Raw genomic sequence first — 25529 nt, 5'->3', positions numbered from 1 at the left:
AGGTTTCTCCGTCCTAAATTTGCACTTGCAGTATATTGATCCAGAGGAAGGCAGACAAAAAACCCCAGTGACATATCATCCAATGATATCTCATAAGGGGAAAATGAGAGGGCATCTAATGAATCTTTTATTAACATATAAAATAAACTAGAGAACAAGACATTGTCCTCTTACAGGAAAATGTAGCCAAACTAGAGTAAGAAAATAAACATTCTCCAAAGCCGCAGATATCTAAAGAAATGTCAAGTCTTAGATCCAAATTGAATGCCCACTCCTTGGATAAAAAAGAATACTCCCTAAGGTGGACTTAACAAAATTATTATACGAAAGTCAACCGAGCAGATCACCTATCAGCAAATAAGCTAAAAAGTAATATATAAATTTATAGAACCACATCTATTAAAAATCACTCTGGAAAAAAATCCTATAATCCAATATTAATTATACTTTTTAAACCCATTATGCGATTTATGACCAGATAAAGGGCGAACGCAACCTCTAAAACCTGATATAGATTTATTTTTAAATAATATTCCCGTCCCCCAATTGAATTCTTTGCAAATTGAAAGTCATGATAATTGGAAACCAAACTTCCAACGACTGCAAAAAAGCAATAAGCTGCCCGGGAGGATTAACTAAGTGGGGGGTCCTGCTTCTTAGTGGGACCACCACAGCGTTAATCCTATCAGACCAGCCACGCATCTGTAAGAACTGTAAAGAGGAGTCCCAGAGAGAAGCTGTCTCTGTGCGTCTCCCTGAGCAGCACTCTGCATAAAGCAGTCCCAGAGAGAAGCTGTATCTGCGCGTCTCCCTGAGCAGCACTCTGCATAGAGGAGTCCCAGAAAGAAGCTGTCTCTGCGCATCTCCCTGAGCAGCACTCTGCGTAGAGGAGTCCCAGAGAGAAGCTGTCTCTGCGCATCTCCCTGAGCAGCACTCTGCATAGAGCAGTCCCAGAGAGAAGCTGTCTCTGTGCGTCTCCCTGAGCAGCACTCTGCGTAGAGCAGTCCCAGAGAGAAGCTGTCTGTGTGTCTCCCTGAGCAGCACTCTGCATAGAGCAGTCCCAGAGAGAAGCTGTCTGTGGGTCTCCCTGAGCAGCACTCTGCATAGAGCAGTCCCAGAGAGAAGCTGTCTGTGTGTCTCCCTGAGCAGCACTCTGCATAGAGCAGTCCCAGAGAGAAGCTGTCTGTGTGTCTACCTGAGCAGCACTCTGCGTAGAGTCCCAGAGAAAAGCTGTCTCTGTGTGTCTCCCTGAGCAGCACTCTGCATAGAGGAGTCCCAGAGAGAAGCTGTCTGTGTGTCTCCCTGAGCAGCACTCTGCATAGAGGAGTCCCAGAGAGAAGCTGTCTGTGTGTCTCCCTGAGCAGCACTCTGCATTGAGGAGTCCCAGAGAGAAGCTGTTTGTGTGTCTCCCTGAGCAGCACTTTGCGTAGAGGAGTCCCAGAGAGAAGCTGTCTCTGCGCGTCTCCCTGAGCAGCACTCTGCGTAGAGCAGTCCCAGAGAGAAGCTGTCTGTGTGTCTCCCTGATCAGCACTCTGCGTAGAGCAGTCCCAGAGAGAAGCTGTCTGTGTGTCTCCCTGAGCAGCACTCTGCGTAGAGCAGTCCCAGAGAGAAGCTGTCTGTGTGTCTCCCTGAGCAGCACTCTGCGTAGAGCAGTCCCAGAGAGAAGCTGTCTGTGTGTCTCCCTGAGCAGCACTCTGCATAGAGCAGTCCCAGAGAGAAACTGTCTGTGTGTCTCCCTGAGCAGCACTCTGCGTTGAGGAGTCCCAAAGAGAAGCTGTCTCTGCGCGTCTCCCTGAGCAGCACTCTGCGTAGAGCAGTCCCAGAGAGAAGCTGTCTCTGTGTGTCTCCCTGAGCAGCACTCTGTGTAGAGGAGTCCCAGAGAGAAGCTGTTTCTGTGTGTCTCCCTGAGCAGCACTCTGCGTAGAGGAGTCCCAGAGAGAAGCTGTCTCTGCGCGTCTCCCTGAGCAGCACTCTGCGTAGAGGAGTCCCAGAGAGAAGCTGTCTCTGCGCGTCTCCCTGAGCAGCACTCTGCGTAGAGGAGTCCCAGAGAGAAGCTGTCTCTGTGCGTCTCCCTGAGCAGCACTCTGCGTAGAGAAGTCCGAGAGAGAAGCTGTCTCTGCGCGTCTCCCTGAGCAGCACTCTGCGTAGAGGAGTCCCAGAGAGAAGCTGTCTCTGTGCGTCTCCCTGAGCAGCACTCTGCATAGAGGAGTCCCAGAAAGAAGCTGTCTCTGTGTGTCTCCCTGAGCAGAACTCTGCATAGAGGAGTCCCAAAGAGAAGCTGTCTCTGCGCGTCTCCCTGAGCAGCACTCTGCATAGAGCAGTCCCAGAGAGAAGCTGTCTGTGTGTCTCCCTGAGCAGCACTCTGCGTAGAGCAGTCCCAAAGAGAAGCTGTCTGTGTGTCTCCCTGAGCAGCACTCTGCGTTGAGGAGTCCCAAAGAGAAGCTGTCTCTGCGCGTCTCCCTGAGCAGCACTCTGCATAGAGCAGTCCCAGAGAGAAGCTGTCTCTGTCTGTCTCCCTGAGCAGAACTCTGCGTATAGGAGTCCCAGAGAGAAGCTGTCTCTGCGCGTCTCCCTGAGCAGCACACTGCGTAGAGGAGTCCCAGAGAGAAGCTGTCTCTGCGCGTCTCCCTGAGCAGCCCTCTGCGTAGAGGAGTCCCAGAGAGAAGCTGTCTCTGTGCGTCTCCCTGAGCAGCACTCTGCATAGAGGAGTCCCAGAAAGAAGCTGTCTCTGTGTGTCTCCCTGAGCAGAACTCTGCATAGAGGAGTCCCAGAGAGAAGCTGTCTCTGCGCATCTCCCTGAGCAGCACTCTGCATAGAGGAGTCCCAGAGAGAAGCTGTCTCTGCGCATCTCCCTGAGCAGCACTCTGCATAGAGGAGTCCCAGAGAGAAGTTGTCTCTGTTTGTCTCCCTGAGCAGCACTCTGCATAGAGGAGTCAAAGAGAGAAGCTGTCTCTGTGCGTCTCCCTGAGCAGCACTCTGTGTAGAATCCCAGAGAGAAGCTGTCTCTGTGCGTCTCCCTGAGCAGCACTCTGCGTAGAATCCCAGAGAGAAGCTGTCTCTGTGCGTCTCCCTGAGCAGCACTCTGCGTAGAATCCCAGAGAGAAGCTGTCTCTGTGTGTCTCCCTGAGCAGCACTCTGCGTAGAATCCCAGAGAGAAGCTGTCTCTGTGCGTCTCCCTGAGCAGCACTCTGCATAGAGGAGTCCCAGAGAGTAGCTCTCTCTGCACGTCTCCCTGAGCAGCACTCTGCGTAGAGTCCCAGAGAGAAGCTGTCTCTGTGTGTCTCCCTGAGCAGCACTGTGTAGAGGAGTAAAAGAGAGAAGCTGTCTCTGTGCGTCTCCCTGAGCAGCACTCGGCGTTGAGGAGTCCCAGAGAGAAGCTGTCTCTTTGCGTCTCCCTGAGCAGCACTCTGCATTGAGGAGTCCCAGAGAGAAGCTGTCTCTTTGCGTCTCCCTGAGCAGCACTCTGCATAGAGGAGTCCCAGAGAGAAGCTGTCTCTGTACGTCTCCCTGAGCAGCACTCTGCGTAGAGGAGTCCCAGAGAGAAGCTGTCTCTGTGCGTCTCCCTGAGCAGCACTCTGCGTAGAGTCCCAGAGAGAAGCTGTCTCTGTGTGTCTCCCTGAGCAGCACTCTGCATATAGGAGTCCCAGAGAGAAGCTGTCTCTGTGCATCTCCGTGAGCAGCACTCTGCGTAGAGGAGTCCCAGAGAGAATCTGTCTCTGTGCATCTCCCTGAGCAGCACTCTGCGTAGAGTTCCAGAGAGAAGCTGTCTCTGTGTGTCTCCCTGAGCAGCACTCTGCGTACAATGCCAGAGAGAAGCTGTCTCTCTGCGTCTCCCTGAGCAGCACACTGCGTAGAGTCCCGGAGAGAAGATGTCTCTGTGCGGTGGTTGCCATGGGGTGGTTATGCTTCCCGGTGGGTGGGAAGGGGGGGTGAGGAAGGGGTGAGGAAGGTGTAGGGGTTAACCCCTTTATTACCTTAGCGGTAAGTTAATGAAGAGGGGTAGTACATGTTTAATGTTTCACTGCGTTTTATTATTTTTATTTGTATATACACTGCACTGAAGCGGGGGTCTCAGGAGGTAACCCCCATTCATGTCAGCTCCGAGGACCCCCTGCATCAAGAAATACAGACCTCCATAAGGGATTCCGGTAACGTTCTGGGCCCACGTGGCAAGGCGCGGGAGCATTAAACCCCCCAGCCGGAGTGGCGACCAGCACCCCATACAGAGGTGTATATCTCCAGAAGCATGGGATCCCCAGAATAGAAATTAACGGGGTTCGCCTCCAGAAACCCCCGGCTTCAATACAGTATATAAAAAAGTAACACAATATTGGATGCTGTAAGAGCTGCTCAGGGAGACACAGAGAGAGACTGTTGTCTCTGGGACTGCTCTGCACAGAGTGCTGCTCAGGGAGACACAGAGAGAGACCGCTTGTCTCTGGGACTCCTCTAAGCAGAGTGCTGCTCAGGGAGACCCAGAGAGAGACCGCTTGTCTCTGGGACTCCTCTACGCAGAGTGCTGCTCAGGGAGACACAGAGAGAGACCGCTTGTCTCTGAGACTGCTCTACGCAGAGTGCTGCACTGCGCAGATATTACAGACTGTCTGACATGGGACAAATAACACTGCTTTAATCATCCCAGTCCGCAAAACCTACTACTTTCGGATGCCACAGAAATGCCACTGAGACAGTTAATCTTACTACATCTGAATGTAACTAATTGAAAGTATGGTGGTCCTTCAAAGTTGAAAGATTATATGGGTTTGCAAAATTCTTTAAACATTTGAAAAAATGTTTGTGATCAGAAGAGACAGGTTTGCATACAGGTATCTCTAGTAATAAGCTGCTGATAGTTTCATCTACGTACACATTTTCATAGTGAACATTACAGGCATACACCGATTTAACGTACGCAATGGGTCCAGTACATGTATGTAAAGTGAAAATGTACTTAAAGTGAAGCACTACCTTTTTCCCACTTATCGATGCATGTACTGTAATCGTCCTATATGTACATAACTGATGTAAATAACGCATTTTGTAACAGGCTCTATAGTCTCCCCGCTTGCGCACAGCTACGGAACAGGTAGGCAGCTGGTGTTGCTGTTCTGGACGTGCTGCCAGGCGCATGCGTGAGCTGCCGTTTGCCTATTGGGCGCCATGTCCTTACTCGTGAGTGTACTTAAAGTGAGTGTCCTTAAACCGGGGTATGCCTGTATTTCTATGGTTGACTCTTCAAATTTTTGGCTGACTTTTTGAACTTTGGTGAACAGTTTGCACATCTCTACTAAAAAGAAGATTCAAACCTGCACTTAAAGATTAAATAAACCACAAAATCTACTTTCAGTCAATAGACATAATCAGAGATGTTGCACAACACGCAGTACAGCTGCAGCCGCCTTTATTCTAGTGCGGCCGTAGCGGCGCAACTCTGATAACCATGGGCAGAAGCAGTATGTTTTTTCTGGAGTATATTGCGGTATTTTAGCGCTCGTAATATTAGCATTTTATTAGCGCTATATGCAATACTGCAATACCGTCTAAAAACTCAGGGGGGCGATCGCGAGCTGTTGTCTTCAAAGTCTAATACTTTAGCAGTTCAACCTACATCAGTACACAGTCTGCGTGTAGTAATTGTGAATTTGCATATTTATACATGCATGTGCAGTGCTGTATGTCTCATTTGAAAATTGTTGAAACGCATAGGCGTGTACTGTAACAGTATCAAATTTCAGCATATACAGCGCTCTCCCCTCACTTGCCCCCGCACACACAGGCTAATTTACTGCACTGCAGTATTTCAACTTCTTATCTTATCTACAGTACAGTACACCTCTTCCACACCATTCCTTTGAATGTGTCTTTCTTGTTTCAATCACATTCCTGCTTGATAGCTGATGATTACTGCGCATGCGTCTGTAACATCACCACTGCTTGCTTGTGAAGTTCAAGAGTGAGTGACCAAAAAAAAATTTAAAAAAAATTCTCCTCATTTTTTATTTTTATTTTCTCCACAAGCCTGCCTAAACCATCTTAATATTACAATATTCAATCTGTGCTGTAGCTTTTGACTGCGACACTGTGCATTTGACTGCACATGGTTGATTTGTGTGCTTTTTATGTATTTGGGTGTGTAGGGATCAAATTATTATGATGACCTGCCTTTTGAAAATAAGTCATTTCTTTGAACTACAGTACAGCTAATCCTCCATGCAGCTGTACCCTGTAACCCCCTCTCCCACGCACACACACAAGGCTCGCTCAAGGATTTGTACCTCTTATCGACAGACACCTCTCCAGAACCATTCCGTTTCTAAAGCTTGTCATTGTGTTTTTAATCATCTGTCCCTAGCCGAGCATCACCTCTCTGTGCCTGCGTGTAATCCTCAAAACCATTCATTAATTTTCCTATTGTTGGCTTTGAGTCACCTCTCTGTTAAATACTTTGTAACCATATGGCTAGTGCTGCTCTCTCAGGAAATAAAAAAATTAAGAAGTTATTTGCATATTATGGCATTGTGTACTGTATTGCTACTCCATATTGGACTACAGTATGCAGTTAGTACTGTCAAACTAGTCTATACTGGAACTACTCTCAGGAAAGAAACAATCTGTGCCATACTTACCTGTATCATACTGAACTTACAATACTACAGTACAGTACTATATCATACTACCTTCCTGATGCTTGCCCATTACGCGCGATCACAATGGGCAACACAGTCGCAATATGATCAACATATTTATTGCATCGTTCCACGGTGAGTACATCGTTCCAAAAACTCATTATGCCTTGCGCCAACTCATCCTTTTTAGAGGGTTTCACAACTTTTCGGATATGGTCCTTCAGCTGATACCAGACCATTTTGATAGGATTGAAGTCTGGCGATCTGTCATTGGAGGGGGGAAAAAAGGACAATTAGTTAAAGAGATATAGTACACAGTAAAAACAGTGGGAAAAATGAGACACGGTTACCGAACTTACTCCGCTGGTGTCTTCACCCAGTTGATACCGCGCTAAAAAATATGCGCTGTTGACGCGGTGTGCTTTGGATTGTTGTCCTGGTAGAAACGGTGACCATCTGGGAACTCACATGTGATGTATTCCACAATCTCAGGCACAATTTGCTCTTGGATAAAAGCTTTATTCATGATTCCTATAACAAGAAAAGAAAAGTGCTCAAAAAACTGCACACTAGTACAGTACAGTGCATAAGGCAAATGCGTGTTCCTTATTTTACCTTCAAAGATGACAATGCATCCTGGTCCACACCTAGAGATGGCACCCCACACATGCATCTTCACTGGGTGTTTTGGACGCGGCTTCATAGATATGCGACCTTTTTTGTGGAATGCAAAGGTGGCAAATCTCTCCAGCGATACAGTAGACTCGTCAGTGAAGATGCAATCCTGGAAAGTTTCTCCACTGTCGATCCATGCCTGGGCCTGGACCACTCTCTTGATATTGTTAACATCCTTTATCATAGGGTACGCTCTTTAATGACAAGGAATAATTTTATAGGTACAGAACAGTTTCTTAAACAACACTTTAACCTCCTGTACTGTCCAGTACTAACCTCACACGTCCATATTTCCATCCAATTCTGCGTCTCATCTTCTTTATGCTGGTCTCGGATACAGTGAGATTGTGATTTTGCTGCAGAGTGTATTTGAATAGTTGTCTCCCTACAGTGTACAGAAAAACAACAATCTAGTAAGTTACAGTGCAGTAGGCCACAAGTACAGCACATCATTTACATTAAAAATAGTATAAAATTAGATAGATCTACACAATATATAGTTCTATTAATATGCAGCAATATAAACAATAATAGATATACTGTATTATATACTGTAGTTATATAAATATACCGAAATAACTATAAAATTAGATAGATCTACACAATATATAGTTCTATTAATATGCAGCAATATCAACAATATATATATACTGTATTATATACTGTAGTTATATAAATATACCGAAATAACTTTAAGATTAGATAGATCTACACAATATATAGTTCTATTAATATGTAGCAATATAAACAACAATAGATATACTGTATTATATACTGTAGTTATACTGTATAAATATACAAAAAATAACTATAAAATTAGATAGATCTACACAGTATATAGTTCTATTAATATGCAGCAATATAAACAATAAATATACTGTATTATACTGTGTACTGTAGTTATATAAATATACCGAAATAACTATAAAATTAGATAGATCTACACAATATATAGTTCTATTAATATGCAGCAATATAAACAATAATAGATATACTGTATTATATAGTTATATAAAAATACTTACGCGCTAGTTGCCATTGGTGTTCTCGTGCCTCGTTTGGTTTTTCCGTGTGCATGATAGCACACGTGGTTGATGGCACAACGAGGCCAGAAGCAGCTAACCATCGTTGGAAATCTGCAATTCGTTGTCCGCTCGTGTACATCTCTTTATTTCTCATGTTGAGATCCTTTGAAATCTTTTTAACAGGCATTGCTGCGAGTAGAAAGAAATACAAACACAAGAATGTATATTCGATGTTTAGACGATGTGTATTCAATGTGCAGTGAATACACAAAATGGATGGTGTATTTATACGTTAATGACTCTGTAACAGGGGACTTATCCCTGTTCACAAATGTGCCTCTAATCCAGCAGTGTGGTGGTTAACTGCTGGTAGGCAATTAACTAACACCACCTGCCTGATTAGATTGCTTAGAAAAGCCTGTCTTTTGAGACAGGAAGTGAGACTCCTTAGCTCACACCTGAGCTGAACTTTGGAGAAAGAGCAGAGATTCCTTAGTCCACAATGGGGCTGAACCAAGGAAGGGCAGATGTCTTGAGCGACGAGCTGACCACAAGACAAAGGGGACAAGATTCTAAACTTGGAGCCTGATATTTTCTGTGCACACAAGGGTGCGGTTCCAGGATAGCAGAGAAGCTTCCCCTACAGCAGCCCAGCTAACAGATAAGACTTTTTCGTATAAGACTATTATCTATGTCTGTGTATTGATAAATGTCTCCATGATTTGGGGCTGGTAAATAGCTTAGCTAACCAACCCAGTCAGAGAGGGCTGAGCTACATGTATAGATAGTCTCCAAAGCAGAGATAGGTGTTTTTGGTTGGCTCACTATTTCGCTTATGTTGATTTTTTTGGGTGTTTAAAGCGACAGGCACAATAAAGCCTTGTTATAATTTCACCTTACAACAGTCTCCATTGTGCACCTCTTCACATGTCCTCCTACAGACTCACATTAGAGTACGCCCACTTTAAACACCTGTACCTTGTCGCCATGCATAAAAGGTTAAACACTTTGCATAGCCCACCACTCGATGATCTGTATCTAAACTTGCCCTTGTCCAGATACTGCATTGTGCCATCTGCTTCCATGGATCAACCCCGATTCTACGGACGCAGGAAGCCACTCGCCTCTGCTGTGCCTATCACACAGGAAAAGCGAAAGGCGGCAGCCATTTCCAAGCCAAGGCCAAAGCGACAGGCTAAGGCTAATAAAGAAAATCTTTTGCTGACCCCAAAGGCTAAGGGTTTTAATACACGTAAGCCTTATTATGTCAAGAAGAAATTCGGTGATGTACACTCACGACAAAACAAATGGGAGCCAGCCAGCCAGCCCATCTTCTCCACTACTCATCCACGACGCTGCTGCCGCTCTCGCGGAAACCCACAGCCCATCTTCCCCACTGCTCTTCGATGACGCTGCCGCTGGTGTCCCAGAAATCCATGGGTCACTTTCTCCATTACGCTTAGACGACTCTGCCGCTTCTCAGCCGGAAATCCACAGGTCGCGTTCAACATTCCCCTTCGACGACGCTGCCGCTTCTCTCCATGGAACCCCCATCTCATCCTCCATAGCACCCATCCGCCCAGATGTCCACAGCACGCCATGCACAAGAACCAGCTCATTAGACCGCATGATGAATGGGTTAAGTGTGGATATCCCCGGGAACTCTACTATGCTGGTAAAGATAAATCTGCTTTTAGAGATCATGCTAAATATGAATCAACGGATGGAGAAGATGGATCGACGGATGGAGAAGATAGAGACTGATTAGTGGGGATACATTGGGCCAGATGGTATGATCCTCCCAAAATCCCATATCTCATATCCCATATCCCATAAAATCTGCCAATCTCTTTATGGGATTTTGGGAGGATCATACCATCTGGCCCAATGGCAGGCTGGGGGAGGGCGTTGTCCTATGGCGGCGCTACATTGATGATATCATTTTAATCTGGCAGGGAGACCAACAAAGTTTGGAACAATTTATTTTAAACTTGAATTTTAATAACTTAAACCTAAAATTCACCCATACAACTAGCAAAACTTCTATTGAATACCTTGATTTGATTATATACATAGAAGATGGTTCTATTAAAACGAAAACACATTTTAAAAATGTAGATCGTAACAATTTTATTTTACGCTCGAGTTGCCACCACCACCAATGGATGGATGAGTACCATATAGCCAATATAGAAGAATACGCAGAAACTGTACTGAGGAGAATATGTTTAATGATCAATGTAAAATTTTAGAAAAACGCTTTCTTGAGAAAAATTACAATCAAGATATTTTGTATACGGCATTAACTAAGACAAGGTCATTACAAAGAAAAGAGCTTTTAGAACCTAAAAACAAAACTTTAATAACAAGTAAAAACATTTATGAAACTGCTTTTCTTACAACTTTTAATAAAGAAGCGAATAATTTTGGAAAAAATTTACGTAAACTCTGGCATGTTCTTAAATCAGATACAATTCTAAGTGAAATTTTACCTGAAAACCCAAAAGTCATCTTTAAAAAAGCGCAAAACATAAAAAATATTGTGGCCCCAAGTGCACTTAAGAATCCGAACACTAAAAATCATGGTTGGCTTAAGAATATAGAAGGTTTTTATGGATGTCTATCGTGTAAGGCCTGCCAACACAAAATGAAAGAAAAAACAAGTTTTATAAGCCACACAAGCAATGAATCTTTTAAAATAAAACATTATATGAATTGCTATACTGATTTTGTTATATATGTCCTACAATGTCCATGTGGGCTTCAATATGTAGGGAAGACTACAAGACCGATCCGTACACGCATTATTGAACACTTAAGTAACATCAGACGTGGAATTTTAACACACAGTGTATCGAAACATTATGCCAAATATCATAGCTCTAATCCTGACAGCCTTAGATTTGTCGCAATTGAAAACGTGAAACAACACTGGAGGGGACATAGTAGAGAAATAGACCTAAGTAAAAGAGAAATGTACTGGATACACAAATTAAATACATTTATCCCAAATGGTCTTAACTCGGATTTTGAGATATTACCATTTCTCAATTCATAATCCAGTATCCCACTCTCCAAGCAGTGTTTTCCTTTTTTCTACCATTCCGCTCCTCCTCCTTCCAGCCCATCACTCCTTTCAACCCTTTTCCTTCCTCCCCCCCCCCTTACCTTCCCCCCTTCCCCCGCCCCTTTTCCCTACCCTTCCCCCCTCCCCCTCCTCTCCTTTCCTCCCACCACCCTTCCCTTTTCCCGTCCCTGCCCTTCTTCCTCCCTCCCTTTTCCCTTTCCCCACCTATCCACAGTGGCCACTTGGCCAAAGATATATACAATATTATATTTGATATGATTTTTAAACACAAATTTTATTATACTAGATATTAATCAACATTAGTTCATTTTAATCAGGTTAATTTATAAGTGATTTTATTCTATTTGTTCCGTTTTCTCCTTGCCACAAAATAATGATTTTTTATATAGATTCGTTTTTATTTAAATTCAATTTTATATAATGATTCTAATAAGCATATTTAAACTAATATTTAGAAATCGACAACTAATGCATATTTTTTTCTGTCTCCTCTCTCCCCCTGTGCTGAAAGTGCTATAATGCCAATAGATTTTTTACATTTATTCTTGCTTAATTAATATTTACAATAGTTACGTCATATATATGTTTTTTAAATACTAATAAAATTATTATATGTTTTTCGGATGTTAGTTATATTTTTATTTTTGGATCACAGAGTTATGTGCCTGTTTGTATAGGCGAACCTGTGGGATAATATATGTAAATTGGAATGGCAATTGTCAATTGAAGCGAATTAGAGACACTATAAAACAAGATCCACCCATATGGGAAGTCATTCTGCTCCTGAGGAAGCTGTATGTTACACAGCGAAACACGTTGAGCCTGAGAAAGTTTAGTCTGCTGCAGCTGCCAAGACGTGAAGACGCCTGAGTTCCGTTGCGGATCCTATTGCTGTCCGTCGTTATCCCCTTCAACCGGATGCGGTCACGCGCTAGTCGGAAGTGATGTAAGACGCCATACACCGGCGGCAAGGTTGGAGTCACGGGAGGACGGGAGCAACTTTTACATCTTGGATCGGCGCCTCAACTGTCTCACGATACCTTTACATGTACAATCAGTTGTACTTATTGTAAGTACATCTCTTATTCCATATCTGTGCGATAAATATTGTTTTGCAATCTAGACCATTGGTCTGTTCTGTTTATATTTCATATACCATACCTGGATCTGAGTAATACGACACCCACAAGATCCGTGCTCTGAATCCTTCCTGGGCCAGAATATACCATGAGATATGAGATTTAACCTCTTCAAATCCTGACTGAGTCAGACCACTGCGAGTTTACTTTACACATGTTGTAAGTCGGAATTACTAAAGAGCCAAGATACCAACTTAGCACCGACTGTATTAATATACTGCACAATTATTGTTTGTATTTCCTTTATTTTCATGATGTGTTCCTGATCTCATCGCTCCCTTCCCACCCCGAACCAAGACTGAAAATTTGTAAAAGTCATAGTTTTCGATAAAATACTGATACATTTGAACAACTGTTGCCATCTTATCATCTGTTGCATTAATCGCGGCCCATATAAATAAGCATATGTTCTGTCCGGTTTTTGGAACGTGGACTGCAGTTGTGCACTCATGTCGAGACTCTCAGGACAATAAAACAAGACCAAACACTGTGCTTGTATTTTTTAATATGAGAATGCCTAAATCGATACATTATTGTAACTTCTTCAGTCCAAAGGCCAATTTACAATGGACCACTGTGGTATTCTTTTAAACACCTGCAAGTCGACACATTACTGAAGCGCATGCGCATTACAATTCATGAATATCTGCCATCTGGCGGATACGCGAAGAATTGCAACAAATGTAATCCGAACCATTATCAATAAACACATCAACCGCGGGTGTGAATGCAACATGAATGCGGTCAGAATGCGGCATGAACGTGGTGACGTGCGGTGAAGTGCGTGGCATTCGGAAAAAAATCCCCGAAAAATTTCAGAGATGTTGGAGAATAAAAAGGGCCGCGGCTTTATGTGCATTTGAAAGTCCTTTTTGTCTGTGTAGAGGTGATGGGTGCGGTGTTTAAAAGGAGTTATTCACCAATTCCCCAGACATGGAAAAGTAGTGTTCCAAAAGGAAAGCACACATCACAAAAACCCCTGTATAAGCCATTGTTGTTGCTAAGAAAGTGGTGCAGGAAGGAGGGTTTCGGGTTTGGTTTCGGGTTTTTAGAGCACTGGGACTCCTTTTCTGAGAGGTGCTATCTTTATTCTAGGGACAGATTGCACCTCAATGAAGAGGGATCTTCTGTGCTAGGGGGGAGAATGTTAAAATGTTTGGAGGAGACCCTAGACTAGGATGGAGGGGGGAGGGGAATGAAAAAGATAACAAACTAAATAGAATAGATGAGGAAACAAGGAGTTATGGAGCTACTGTAGAATGGGGGGAAGTGCGAGTCTGACAAGCAGCGAGACACCGATAGTAAATACAGATAATACTAGAAAACTTCTAAAGACTAAACAAAATTGGCGCAGAAAGGAAGGAGCAGATAAGATAATAGTAGAGGCTGAAAAAAAACTGAAATGCATGCTTGCTAATGCAAGAAGTCTGACAGATAAAATGGGGGAGCTTGAATTAATAGCTGCAAGGGAGCAGTATGATATCATAGGCATTACTGAAACATGGTGGGATGAAACTCATGACTGGACAGTTAATTTAGAGGGTTTTTCCCTTTTTCGGAAGGATCGTGCAAATACTGAAGAAGAGTAGGTGGAGTATGCTTAATAATAAACCGGATCTACAACCTATTATAAGGAAAGATGTTTATGAAATGAATTATGAAAATTTAGAGACTTTGTGGATAGAAAATAGCAGTGGAGGTAAAAGTATAAAGAAAATGTTTGTGGGAATATGCTACAAACTACCAAATATCTGTGAGATCGAAGAAGCTAAAATACTTTTGCAAATGGAGAAGGCATCAAAACTGGGTCATGTTTGCATAATGGGGGGATTTTAATTATCCAGACATAGACTGGGGCCATGAGATTAGCATTACAGTAAAAGGAAACAGGTTTTTGGGGGTGCTTAAAGACAATTATATGACCCAAATTATTGAGGAACCAACCAGGAGAGGGGCAATACTGGATTTGGTAATATCAAACAATGTAAAAGCAATAGCAAATATTTAAGTCCTGGAACATTTGGGTAACAGTGATCATAACATGGTCTCATTTGAAATAAATTATCAAAAAAAAAACAGATTTCTTGGGTTGAAAAAAGACCTTAAACTTTAGAAAGGCAGATTTTAATAAACTGAGGGCTAATCTACAAGTAATACACTGGGATGATGCTTTTGCAAGGAAAATGTTGAAGATAAATGTGCAGTCTTTAAAATATTTTTAGAAAAGCACACTTATCAGTGTATACCCTTGGGTAATAAGAATAAAAGAAATAAGTCAAAACCAATGTGGCTAAATAAACTGGTAGGGGAGGAAATGGACAAGAAGGGGAAGGCATTAAGATTCTTTAAGTCAGATGGGACGGAGGCATCGTATCAGAATTATAAGGAATGTAACAAAAATTGCAAAAGGGCAATCAAATTTGCAAAAATGGGTAATGAAAAAAGGATTGCAATAGAAAGTTTGGTCAACCCTAAAAAGTTCTTTAAGCACCTTAATAACACAAGAGGTTGATTCACAAAATAAAGTAAATTGGACTCAGTAAAAATATATGGACCTGGATTGAAAACTGGTTGAAGGATAGACAGCAGAGGGTTGTCCTAAATGGAACTTTTTCAGGTTGGGCTTAGGTCGTGAGTGGAGTATTGTATTGTATGTCTTTATTTATATAGCGCCAGAAGTGTACTCAGCGCTTCCCAAAGAATACAGTACAGGGAATTAAAATACATTAAACGCAGCAAAATCAGACAATTGGAAAGGGAATCCCTGCCCCAAAGAGCTTACAATCTAAGAGGTTTACGGGGAAACTTACAGAGACAGCAGGTGAGGGAATAAGTGCTATAGATGGCAGTGCTTGGCCACAATGGGTGTAGGAGTGACTGTGGGACAGTTGCCGTGAGTGAAGGCTGTTCGGATGCTTAACTTTTTGGGTGAGTTTTAAGGTTAGTCAGTATTAAATCAGAAGGTTAACACCATTTACAGGGGAAGAGTTAGCAATGAGGCATCGGTGAGATCTGGTGTGTAAGTCTTAGTTCTGGCTTAGGGGAGATCCCCGGCAGCAGGAAGGAGTAGATAGAGGGTGTGAATAGAGAATTTGTGTGGGTGTTTTTTTATTGAGGGGTAAATAAGTTGTTGGGAGAGAGGTGTATAAATAATGGTGCAGTGGTGAGTGGGGAAGTTGTAGAGAACAGAAACGCTCACAAAGGAGTGAGGAAACAGTAGACAGACAAAGCAATAGGGGGGGGGGGCATAGTGAGATGCAGGAGGAGAGACTTCCCAGGTATTGGAGGATAGGAAGAGTACAAAGAATCACAGCTTTTAGAAAGTCAAGTTCTCACAGCTGCAGAGTTGTTGTTGTTGTGCAAAGTCCAGATCTTCCTCTAATCTTCACCTCCAATTTCAACTCCAAAATTAACTCCAGACACTTTCAATGTTACACTTTAAAACATTTCACAGCCAAGAGAGACTGCCTTATATAGGTAAACACATTCACTTGACTAACAATTAAGGGAGGGGTCTGTCTATTCAGCTCATACAGTAAGATGTTAATTTGATTAAAGTTCTTTCAATTGATAGATGAAAATCAGATCACAGTCACACAGTACCTGTTTTAGTTTCAAGAAATTAATCAGAATATTAGTCCAGATATTCAGAATGCATCCATGATTAAAAATTAATCTCCAAAATTAACTCCAGACACTTTCAATGTTACACTTTAAAATGTTTCACAGCCATATGGTTTACAGCCAAGAGAGAGTACCTCAGGGATCGGTACTGGGACCCCTGCTTTTTAACTTGTTTATTAATGATGTTGAGGTTGGCATCGAGAGCAAAGTCTCCATCTTTGCTGATTATACTAAATTGTGTAAGGTAATAGAATCAGAGCAGGATGTAATTTCTCTCCAGAAGGATTTGGAGAGACTGGAAACTTGGGCAGGTAAATGGCAGACAAGATTTAATACAGATAAATGTAAGGTTATGCATTTGGTAAGCAAGAATAAACAGACAACTTACAAATTAAATGGGAATAAATTGGGGGAATTTTAATACAGATAAATGTAATGTTATGCATTTGGTAAGCAAGAATAAACAGGCGATTTACAAATTAAATGGGAATAAATTGGGGGAATCCTTGATGGAGAAGGATTTAGGAGTGAATGTAAACAGCAAGCTTAGCAATAGTGCCCAAAGTCATGCAGTAGCTGCAAAGGCAAACAAGATAATATCTTTCATTAAACGGGCAATGGATGGAAGGGAAGTAAATATAATTATGCCCCTTTCAAAGCATTAGTAAGACGACATGTTGAATATGGAGTATAATTTTACTCCTTAGAAAATACATTACGGAACTAGAGAGAGTGCAGAGAAGAGCCACCACATTAATAAAGTGGATGGACAATCTAACTTACGAGGAGAGGCTTGCTAAATTCAATTTATTTACATTAGAAAAGAGGCGTCTAAGAGGGGATATGATAACTATATACAAATATATTCGGGGACAGTACATGGAGCTTTCAAAAGAACTATTCATCCCAAGGGCAGTACAAAGGACTCAGGGCATCCCTTTAGGTTAGAGGAACAGAGATTTCTAGCAACAAAGGAAAGGGTTCTTTACAGTAAGGGCTGTTAAAATGTGGAATTCATTACCCATGGAGACTGTGATGGCAGAAACAATGGATTTGTTTAAAAAAAGGTTGGACTTTTTTTTTAGAAGGGAAAGGTATTCAGGGATATACCAAATAAGTAAACAAGGGAAGAATGTTGATCCAGGGAGTAATCTGATTGCCAATTCTTGGAGTCAGAAAGGAATTAATTTATCCCCTTATGAAATATTATTGGATGATATAACACTGGGGTTTTTTTGTTTGCCTTCCTCTGGATCAAATAGTAAGTATAGATATAGGATAAAGTATCTGTTGTCTTACTTTAGCATAGGTTGAACTTGATGGATGCGTGTCTTTTTTCAACCTCATCTACTATGTAACTATGTAACTATGTAACTATGTAGGGAATTCATATTCATATTCAATATACATATCATTTTACAATGGCGAGTGCAGGCGGAAGAGGGAGGGGGCGTGCGTTGCGCAAGAAATCTGTTGAAACTGATTTCTTGGCGCAACAGGCCGGTCACGTGAGCGGTTCGCCCAATTAGGATTAACCAGCTCCGTGATGCCCCCCAGGCATGCCCCCATGGCCCGTCCACCATGGCCAGGGAAAGCACACGCTTCACGCGGGTTCACTTCCCAGTCTCCGCGCGGGCCAAGGCACTATGGCACCAGCCTAAGAATGCATTGAGATTGGCATTATCCTGTCACTCTCTGACGAAGTGAGGCTTCATAAAATGTGTAGGAGTGACACATTAGATTGATACTACTTTTGAGATTGAGGACAGCCTGTGATGTCACAAGGGTTTGCAAAGGTTATCGGATGCTGGAAGTGGTGACAGAACGCTGCACTCGGTGGTAGCCACCAACGAGGGGTGACCATTGTGATCACATAAAGGACAATCTTATACTTGGATGATCTTTTATCCTGCAAGTTAATTGTATCCTTTCTTTCATCTAAACTGATTAAAGGTTCTGCACACAGCGGCATTTTATTTTGTGCGCTTTTATCTCTCCCAGCACATTTCTGCTAACGATGTTAGATGAGCTTTAAGTTACTCCAGATCTCAGTGTAGCTTAGTTTATTGTAACCTGCATTATGAATAGTGCAGTTTAGGGTAATCAACTGGTTACAAATGTGTTTATTATTGTATTTTCATATATTGTAACACATTATTGTGTGAACTTTACACATATTGTTAGGTGAATGTATTGATTCTGAGTCTGAATTAGTTCTCCGGTTTACAACAATTTTATTAAGACAATATTACTTTTCATAAAGTGTAGAAACCAAGTACATAATAGTTGCAAGAAACTCTTTCCCAGAAAGTATTCCCTTACTGTAAAACGGATTGAAAACAAATGCTTCCAGTTGCTATTGTCTTTTTTGTGTACCAGGGTATGTATATTCTGCCTGTCTTTCCCCATGTTATCCCTGTTATGTGAGTCCTGCTAGCTGCAAGCAGTAACATGTTTAATCTATGGGCTCTTAATCCCCCTCATGCCCCTCTTATGAGTGATAGGAGTAAGGTGGTGACTCGTGGCCTGTGTAAGCCTGTCAGGAATAGGTATAGACCATGAGCCCGCCCCTTTTGATCCTCCTAGGAGGGTGTGACCAAGTTAGTTTTAGTCATGCTCTTTAAGAGAGAGGAAGTCCCGTTCCTGCTCTAGAATAGAGTGGAAGCAGAGAGCTCAGTCTCTCCTATGGCAGGATGAGCACACTCACCCTCAGCCTTTGGCTGGGGGAACATCAGATTCAGCCACAGAGGCCGTGTAAGACCAGGGGCCATCACCATCCAGAGGTCTGGGACTTCTGAGACTGCATCATTGTAAGGAGATCTGCAGTGGATGCCTGCTATACAATAAAGACCCTTTTTATGACACTCCTTTCTAAGTATCAGTCCTTGGGCAAGACGGAGAAGTATGCAATAGTGGGGGCTGACTTCTGGACATCCTGGAACCCACTACGGCTGGAGGCGCTAACACCAGTGAGACGAAATAAAGAGAGAACTAAACCTGCCCTTATCTCCATACCATCGCAGATCCAACTCAGCTCTCCTGGTCCTAACAGGTATCATACCACACACTGGTAGCAGAGGCTGTGTATCTCCCACTGAGGGGTGGGGGGGAACAGTGCTACATTTGCTTGTTATGAGAAGACAAGTTCCTAAGTGCTAAGCCCTCTCTATCCAAAGGCATCATTCCCAATTTGCTCAGATACATTAGGAGGTTTAGCACTGGAAACTACTATATAGGTTTTCAGTTCTCATGTAGTCAATGTTAGCCTAACAATTAAACAAAAATGTATTTTTGTTGATGCCAGTTCATGCATATAAACTAGCTAATCCACTGAATCAATATCATTTGCAGGAGTGAAACGTAGAAACTTTAATACAAATCCATCCAATTCTTTTTCAATTTCATATAATGATGCAAATAGGAGTTTAATTGAATTCTAGCTAAAATAATTATTGAAGACTGATGAAATTGGGTGTATTAGTATAATGTAAACTCCTGTAAATTAATGCAAACAGTTTTGTCATGGTAATACAATATGCAGTATTTAAACAATTAATTAAAATAACTATAGATGGAATGTTGGTCTAACTCTGAAAGTAAATAGTTATAAAATGCTGCGTGATTACCATACTGTAATTCTGCTGACTTCTTTTTTCTGATTATAACAAATAAAGGCATTTGAAAAATGTCTCAAACATAAAAAAAATTGATGCATTTTCCAAATTCAATATTAATGTTAATATTTCAATCAAATTCATATTGGGGTGTTTTGTTGTTGTTGTTAAAATAGTCCTTCTGTTGCATTTTTAGCATGGTCATGATTACTAAGGGCAAGGTTACAAACTGGCAGGTGAGCAAATGTCATGCATGCGAGAGAATGGAGACCATCGGACCAGAAAGCCTTGAGCATAGTATGATGCTAATGCCAATTATCGACTATGGAAGTATAGTATATGGCTCTGCACCCCAAACCCACCTTAGAAAACTTGACACCCTCTACAATTCAATATGCCATTTTGTTCTCCAATGTAACTACAACACACATCACTGCGAAATGCTCAAAGAACTAGATTAGTCATCACTTGAGTCGGTGCAAATTTCATCTTTCAAATACTTTCTGGGCAAGCTACCCATCTATCTGAACAAGCTCCTCACCTCTACTACATGCAGCACTTATCATCTGAGATCTGACTCCAAAGGACTATTCATGGTCCCAATGCTCAACAAAGTATCCGGCAACTCCTCCTTCTCTTACCATGCACCATAAAACTGGAACAACCTACCGGAGACTCTCACATCTACCACCAGTTTAAGTTCTTTCAAATCTAAGGCTGTCTCACATTTTAATCTGGTCTGTAACTGTTTCATACGCCTATCATATATATTTTCTTTAACTGTGCATGCAATGTCTTGTATATAATGTATACCCTGTTCACTTATGTTAATGTATTTGTAACCATGTATTATTTGTCTTAACTCTATGCCCAGGACATACTTGAAAACGAGAGGTAACTCTCAATGTATTTGTCAGGGTCTCCTAGACCTCCTGCCTAGCCATAGTTATTCTTTGTCCACTGGGTGTGCTGCTGTCTTCTGTTTCCTCTGGGTTCCTCTGTCTGCCTGTCTGTCTTCTTGTTGCTCCTGTCTCTGTCCTTTATAGCTCTGCTTCCTGTCTGTTGCTTTTGCCTTTGCTTTAAGTCAGACTCCTACAGTATTGCACATGCCTCTGATCCTGATCTGTTTTCTGTACCTGTACCTGTATTATAGAAGTCTGTTCACAGTAAAAGCCCTTGCTAGTAATCTGGCTTGTCCCTGTTTGTTCCTTGCTCCCTGGTCTCAGTCCCTGCTCCCCGGTCTCAGTCCCTGCTCCCCGGTCTCAGTCCCTGCTCCCCGTTCTCAGTCCCTGCTCCCGGACCTGTCCTGCCCTGCCTGTCTTGTTCCAGTCTCCTCTTTGCTGACCTCTGCTTGTTACCTGACTTCGCTACCTGCCGCCGGCCTCTGACCCCTGCTTGTTACCTGACTTCGCTACCTGCCGCCTGCCTCGGACCCCTGCTTGTGACCCCTACTTCACTTCCTGCTGTTCCGGCCACCGAGATCCTACCCGCCACAGGAGTCTCCCGTGACAGAAAGCAAAGGCCACTTCTGGACCTCGCTGGAACAGATTCTTCTTCTGGCTGCACTCTTTCCTGCCTGCTGCAGCAGACCACATCCGCATGTTTGAAGATAAGTACTTTCGTTTCTTTTTTGGAAATCTCAGTTGGGAAGGTTTTTTTTTGCTGCTAAGTGTTCTGCAAGAATTATTGCGTTCATAACGAAAAAACATTTTTGCTGAGACTAGAACTGTTGCTGCAGAGACTACAGTAGTGCACCTTTCTTTGAGATTTTTCTTTTGTGCAGTGCCTGGGTTAAACCTTGCAGTACCTGTTGCCACCTTTTTAGACTCTGACTTTTCATTCCCTGGACAAGGCTTGTCTCTGCATCCCTGGTTGGACCACTGCTGTTCACAGGGTTCCCTTTTCAAAAGACAAGAGTGCTTCCATTATTTTGTTACAGCATGCTGTGATTTTTCTTGCAATCTGTAGTTCTTCCTATGATTGGTTCTAAGGTTTCAGGTTTACCTGCAAGTTCCCCTAAAGTGTGTTTCTATGTAACCTATGATATCCCTACGCCTGATATCAATAGTTTCAGATTTAACTGCAAGGTTCTCTGTCTGATATTCCTATGTCCGATGTCAAAAGATTCAGATCTAACTGCAAGTTTTCTCTGTATTAGTTTCCTGCTGTCTATGATATTTCTATGCCTGATATCTAAAGTTTCAGATTTAACTGCAGATTTCTCTGTATGATATCCCTACGCCTGATATCTAAAGTTTCAGATTTAACTGCAAGGTTCTGTCTGATATTCCTATGTCTGATGTCAAAAGTTTCAGATCTAACTGCAAGTTTTCTGTGTAGTAGTTTCCTGCAGTCTATGATATTTCTATGCCTGATTTCTAAAGTTTCAGATTCAACTGCAGGTTTTCTTTGTCTATATGATATCCCTACGCCTGATGTCTAAAGATTCAGATGTAACTGCAGGTTCTCTCTGTCTATATGATATCCCTACGCCTGATTTCTAAAGTTTCAGATATAACTACAGGTTTCTCTGTCTATGTTTTATCCTTGCATTTATAAATCTCTATGACTGATGCTAAAGTCTCAAAAGGTCAGCTCTCCTATCTTGTGTCTCTCTGTGTCTAATATTCCTGTTGTTCATTCTAATGCTTCTGCTTTAAAGACACATTTTCTGCATTATTGGTTTCTTGGGAAGTTTGGTTTCCCTACAGTATGTCTGAAGTTATGGCTCCCACTCTGAAAACAGTCTTGGGCAGTAAATGTGAACATAGTACCACTGATTCTTCAGAACTTCTCAAAGCAAGGAAGAAGAAGAAAAGAAGGGAGGCATTACTGTGGAAGTTGCAGAAGAAATTAAGAATGAAAATGTAACCTCAGAGTCTGCATTTGATGAAAGAGATATGCTGCAGCTTAAAGCAACTCACAGACGTATCCCAAGAATAGTGGAAGAAAAGAAAGATGCCCTAACTCAGACGCTTCAAGCTGCACAGAAAACGATTGATTGTCTTTATGGACGTTTAGATAAGGAGCAAGAAGCCAAGACTGCACTACAGAGCTGTCTATCCTCAGCAATTGCTAAGTGTGTTCTCCAGGAAGAAGAAAAGCACCAGTTGGAGAGTGACCTGGATGCCATGTCAGGTGAGCTGGAGAAGGCATATGCTGATGCTGCTGAAAATCGGCGCCTCGCTTCTAAAAGTAACGAATTCCTGGAAAGTTCTATGAAGGAAATTGACAGGCTAAATACAGAGCTTAAAGTCTCCCAGGAGGACATTTGCTACTTCAAAAAAGAGATGGAAGTCGATCAGGAGGAGAGATGCTACTTGAAAACAAAGATACGTTCGATGAGAGACGCCTCCGAAGAGTTAAATAGTAGGTTTGAAACTATAAATCAAATGAGTAAGAACTTCTCTGTCCAAGCCAGTGAAGGAGATAAAAGACTCCATGAATCAGAAGAGGAGAACAGACTATTGATAGAAGAAAAGTCAAGGATGCAATTAGCGCTGGAAAAAGCAGAGGGTGACTGGGAAAAAGAAAAATATCAGTTGGAAAATGACAGGGTGATCTTGTCAAGTAAGCTGGAGAAGGCCTACGCTGATTCTGCCCAGTACCAGACTTTCATGGCTCAAGTTGACGCAGCACTGGAAGCATCTCAGAAAGAGGTTCACAGGCTTACTACAGAGCTGGAAGCCTCTAAGGAGAAGAGTTGCCACTTCAACACAGAACTATGTTCATTGAGAGAAATCTACGAAGGGTTAAATATCAGGTTTGAAACTGTAACCCAAGAGTGCAAGAATCTCTATGTCCAAGTCAGTGAAGGAGATAAGAAACTCCATGAATTAGGAGAGGAGAAGAAACAGTTGGCCGAGGAAAAGTTAGACGTGCAGACAGCACTGCAGGATGCAGAGAGAGTGCTGCAAGAAGAACGTGTCTCCCTGGAGCGGCGCACACAAGCAGAAAATATGCTGCAGAGTCAGCTGCGAGAACTGCACACATCTGCAGGACACCAAGGAGAAATGGGTGAATGCTGAAGAAAAGCAGCGAGTTCTGCAGGAAGAAAGTTTCCAGACTGCCTACAAAATAAAGATGTTGCAAGATTATTTGAGTACCCAGTGTGTCCCCAAAGAACAGCATGAGGAGCTGAAGGCCACACTGAGCATAACCAGAGCCTCGCTGGAGGAAGAGCTAAAGCTAGCAGCTGAACACACATCTCAGCAGCTCACAGCGCTGCAGGCGCAGAACGCTGAGCTCAAGACACAGCTTGCCAAAAAGGAGGAGAGAGAGAAGGTGTCCGTCTGTCAAGTGGCTGGCCTGACACAGCGCTATGAGGTCAAAATGGCCGATGCCTGCAAATTCTTGGACCACACTGCCCGTGATAAGGTCCGGCTGCAGCTGGAGCTGGACAATGCCCGGGAGGAGTACCGGCAGCTGCAGATCAGAAATGAAGAAGATGAAACATATTTAAGCTTTACTCTGAGTCAGCTGGGAGATATGGAGTCGCGACTCAACTCCAAAGAAGCCGAACTGACAACTGCATTGAGTGGGAAAAGAAGTGCAGAAGGACAGCTTCAAGAGCTGAAAAATCAAATAGCTGGTCTTAATGAGAATTTAGGTGATACCACGAAATGGCAGTCACAAGAGGAGACCATGGAGCGTGAATTCTATGTTCCCACTTACCCATGTGAAAAGTCTGCACCCGTCCTTGATGCCCACATTCCTGATGTCCATGCCTCTGCAATGGAGTTGAACGTATCCATTGGGAAGTTCCAGATTCCAAAACTAAAAGAGATATATTGGTCACAAAAAGAGACCACGGAAAGTGAATATGTCCCCTCTGCCTCATGTGAAGAGCCTGATGTATCTGTCCCTGATGCCCCTGCTATGACGTTAGACGGATCCCCGGTGAAGTTCCTTGCTATGCCTAATGTTCTTGATGCTGATGCCAACGCTCTTGTGATGAGGATAAATGCACCTCTCACAGATTTCCCATCAACACTTGACGTACACATTAAGTTGGCCTTCCATCAAGGTTTCCCTGAAGAGCCTGGATGATCGTCCGGAGAACGCTCTTGAGAGGGGGGAGTAATGTCAGGGTCTCCTAGACCTCCTGCCTAGCCATAGTTCTTCTTTGTCCACTGGGTGTGCTGCTGTCTTATGTTTCCTCTGGGTTCCTCTGTATGCCTGTCTGTCTTCTTGTTGCTCCTGTCTCTGTCCTTTATAGCTCTGCTTCCTGTCTGTTGCTTTTGCCTTTGCTTGAAGTCAGACTCCTACAGTATTGCACGTGCCTCTGATCCTGATCTGTTTTTTGTACCTGTACCTGTATTATAGAAGTCTGTTCACAGTAAAAGCCCTTGCTAGTAATCTGGCTTGTCCCTGTTTGTTCCTTGCTCCCCGGTCTCAGTCCCTGCTCCCCGTTCTCAGTCCCTGCTCCCGGACCTGTCCTGCCCCGCCTGTCCTGTTCCAGTCTCCTCGTTGCCGACCTCTGCTTGTTACCTGACTTCGCTACCTGCCGCCTGCCTCGGACCCCTGCTTGTTACCTGACTTCGCTACCTGCCGCCTGCCTCGGACCCCTGCTTGTGACCCCTACTTCGCTTCCTGCTGTTCCGGCCACCAAGATCCTACCCGCCACAGGAGTCTCCCGTGACAGTATTACTTCCTGGTAAAACATTTTATAAATAAATAGTATAAGAGGCAGAAATAGTTTCTTGTGAAGCTTCTACCATTAACTTCTGCAGCAAAAA

The sequence above is a fragment of the Ascaphus truei genome, chromosome 2 (genome assembly GCF_040206685.1).
Source record: "Ascaphus truei isolate aAscTru1 chromosome 2, aAscTru1.hap1, whole genome shotgun sequence".
NCBI classification, from domain to species: Eukaryota; Metazoa; Chordata; class Amphibia; order Anura; family Ascaphidae; genus Ascaphus; species Ascaphus truei.
The sequence above is the reverse complement of the archived record's forward strand: the minus strand, read 5'-3'. Positions refer to the sequence as shown.